This window comes from Vulpes lagopus, chromosome 2 (assembly GCF_018345385.1).
Source record: "Vulpes lagopus strain Blue_001 chromosome 2, ASM1834538v1, whole genome shotgun sequence".
NCBI lineage: Eukaryota > Metazoa > Chordata > Mammalia > Carnivora > Canidae > Vulpes > Vulpes lagopus.
Window position 1 is genome coordinate 55,617,865 of NC_054825.1, and position 3,797 is coordinate 55,621,661.

The 3,797-nt window shown below is 41.0% G+C and overlaps 1 pseudogene; it reads right to left on the minus strand.

Moving 5' to 3' along the window:
• Positions 1-1,838: 1,838 nt before the first annotated feature.
• Positions 1,839-2,973, minus strand: LOC121485553 (annotated as a pseudogene).
• Positions 2,974-3,797: the final 824 nt, after the last annotated feature.

Sequence of the window (3,797 nt, forward strand, 5' to 3'; positions counted from 1 at the left end):
TGTTACTCTAAGTGTGAAAAAGCTAAATAAAACAAATCTTAGGAAGCTTAAGTGACTTGCCTAAGGTTACAGAACTACTTATGACAGAGATTAGCCAAAACCTAGAATATCTATTCATTAACCCATCCATCCATTTATTAATTAAATACTTATTGAGCATGCTGTATTTTAGTGCTAAGCCATAACATGAGAAAATTGACCAAAATAGAATAGTTCTTGCCCACACAGAGGTTATTGTCAGACAACAGGAAACAGACAGGAAAGTACTTACTGACATAACACCTAAATCCACCAACTGTATAAATTAAATTGTAGTCAATATTATAGAGGAAGGAAACAGGGAGAGAATAATGGAAAGCTATTTTTTTAATTTTTTTTAAATAAAACCAAACATTTATTTACACCAAAGAATTCTAACACTGGATATTTCTTTTTTTTTTTTTAAGATTTTTATTTATTTATTCTTAAGAGAGAGAGAGAGAGAGAGAGTCAGTCACAGACACAGGCAGAGGGAGAAGCAGGCTCCATCCTGGGAGCCCGACGCAGGACTCGATCCCAGGTCCCCAGGATCATGTCCCGGGCCGAAGGCAGGCGCCAAACCACTGAGCAACCCCGGGATCCCCCTGGATCTTTCATATACAAAGGACAAAGTATTATATATGTATATACACACACAGCAAGGGGTGGCAGGGCTGTAACAATAGAGTTTATAGTTTTCCCACAATTACAGGTCTACCATTTCAGTTCCACTGGAGATAGTGGCTCTGCTCCTACCTCTCAGATACATTTACAAGACTGAACGGCAGGTCTTCTCACTGGATGGCATGTGAAGGAAGGGGAAGAAAGGAAGAAAAGAAGGTAGAAAGCTTGAGATGAAATTCAGTGTGGCCATATCTTCCATTAGCTCTTATTAAAGAGTTGCTAACATGAAACCTATATAGACAATGTTTTTCTTTTGTAAAAAGCAGTAAGTTAAGCCCAGTAAATAACTGAATTCAAAATGGCCAAGTCAAAGAAAACTCAAAAAAGATTTTCGCTCCCTCCCCTTCCTCACCAGCCCAAGGAATAGAGCATGTGGGGAGATGAAAGGGGAGAGAACCAAGGTAAGGAGCCTGGGAAGGAAGGTGTTCTAATTTTAAACTGAACTGAAACTAAAAGTAGAAGTGAGCTGGGTTAGGGTTAGTTCAGTAAGACATGATTCATATTGAACAGAAGTTTTTAGGACCTGTCTGCACTTTGGGTAGATTTTCAGCATCTCAATGAAACTAAGACATATTTCCACTATTTCAACAGAACAACCCCACTGAAGCACTTGGCATAAAGTGAGAAAAGTGACCAGCAGTACACTACTCTTATAGGTTGGGTCCTCCTTCCTCCCTCCTTTCCACCTTCTTGAAGAAGCTACATTTTTATAATTTATGGAGAAGAGCATAAGATATAAACCCCACAAAGTGCGTGATGGTGGGGGAGCAGTGGTGCACATGGGAAGGTATCTCTACCCAAATGCAGCAGCCAGGATTGAGGCTGGTTCTTTGGTTCATCTTTGTTCTTTAGTGATGAGAAACTGGATTTGAAAGGGGGGAAAGTTATGTCCTTGAAATATTCCACCTGCAGGTAATTTTACAGGGAATCCCCAAGTTGTGAAAAGTTTGAGTTAAAAGAAAAAAATCAGCCCCACTATAAATTTTTTTTTATGACTGAACTACTATAAATCCACAAGCAATGGTTCCAACATGGTACTTCTAAGTATTTCAACTAACCCTGCCAGGCACAAGCTGCATCAAGGAGGGTGCAGACTCCCCCACCTCTGCTTAGGCATCAGGAGACAGAAGAGGCCATTACTGCTGAGCACCAGCAGCAGCTGGAACAGGCATCCCAAGGGGATTGGCAGCAGCAATCACTGGTGAGCTGCCAGAGGTCCAAGGGGTGATGGGGTTGGCACTGGTGCCGCTGACATACTGCCCCCTGGCATATTAGATGAGCCCATTTGAGACTAGTCCTTCACAACAGTATAGAAATAGGGGTATTTCATGGCCTCTGTTGCAGCAAGTCGTGACTGGTGATCATATTGCAGCAACTTATCCATGAAATCCAAGGCTTCAGGGCTGACAAGGTGCAGGTTTTCACTGTGGACAAAGTGTTCCCATTGCTTCTGGGAGTGTCTGCCCAAGATACAGTTGAAATGTGGATCTAATTCAATGTTGTATTTGTCAGTAGAGTCCTATAAATCTTCTGTTCCCGAACCTTGGCTATCCACACCAATTGATCATAATTGTCATGTCCGTGGAAAAATGGCTCTTTCCAGAAGATCATACTTGCCAGCATACAACCCAATTTCCACATATCCAAACTATAATCATACATCTGATAGTCTACAAGTAGCTCAGGACCTCTGACGTATGGTGAAGCAACTCTGACATTATATTCTTGGCCATGATGGTAAAACTCAGCCATATCCCAATCTTTTAGTCATAGCTTTCTGTGCTCATGATCAATCATGATGACATTACGGGACTTCACATCTCTGTGCAAAATTCCTATGCTGTGACAATAATCCCGGGCCTTCAGAATCTCATACATGTAAAATAGAATATCATAGCCTGTTAACATCCGGTACAATTGCTCAAAGTCTGTGTTGTTTATGTGTTCAAAAACCAAGGTGAGAGTTCATGACACAGGTCTTTAACAATATCTGCCATTGTGATGATATTGGGACTGCCTCGTAAATTCTCCAAAATCTTTATTTCACCTTTCTTTAACTGGCTTGTGAATTTTAACAACTTTTTCATTATTTGTGATGTTGATGGCTTCAAATACTTCCTTGTATTTATCCCAGCTGAATTTTCGAACCAGCTAGTAGTTATCCTGATTACCCTACTCCACCACATGTGACTCATAGTCCCAGTACTCTCGGAGTCTATGTGTGTTAATATCTATTTTAATGCTGGTCCTGCTTGGCACAGATCCTGACATGTCAAACAGGTTGGCGAATGAAGGTGGACTTGATATTTGGAGATGTGGTGGTCACTGGGTTCAAAAGTGTTTGTGGGTAAGACCTTGTTTCAGACCTGTTTCCTTTAAACTGTAGTGGAAGCAGCAATGACAGCAGCTATCCTCTCTCCTCACACAGAAAATACAGTGTTGGCAGAAGAGACGCAGGGTTCAGCAGCCTGGAAAGCTATTTTATTTAGTTAAGATGGTCAGAGAAAGGGACACCTTGGTGGCTCAGTAGTTGAGTGTCTGCCTGTGGCTCAGGGTGTGATCCTAGGATCTGGGATCTGGGATCGAGTCCCACATCGGGCTCCCTGCGAGGAGTCCACTTCTCCCTCTGCCTGTGTCTCTGCCTCTCTCTCTCTCTCTGTGTCTCTCATGAATAAACAAACAAATAAATAAATAAATATGGTCAGAGAAAGCCTCTATGAAGAAGTGCTATATAAGCCAAGATCTAAAGGCTAAGAAGGCTTCAGATGAGAGTGTGTGTGTGTGCATTCTAAATAGATCCTGATGTCCAGAGCTTCTGAGATGGAAAAGATCTTGACAGATAGCAGGAATTGAAAAAAAAAAAAAAAAGTCAGGCTGTTGCAAGTTGTAACAAAATACACCAACTGATAAGCCCCGCCAAGCTCACAGAGCTTACAAACAGCTTTTATGAACTGTCTTTTGAGTATAAATAAGCAAAAAAAAGCAGACATCTTAGTAACATCTCCAAAATGAAAGAAAAGAACAATTTTTTTTTTAAAAAGGAGAAGGTGGAAAAATACCCCCAAAGTCAAATGATAATATTCTTAGAATGGTAA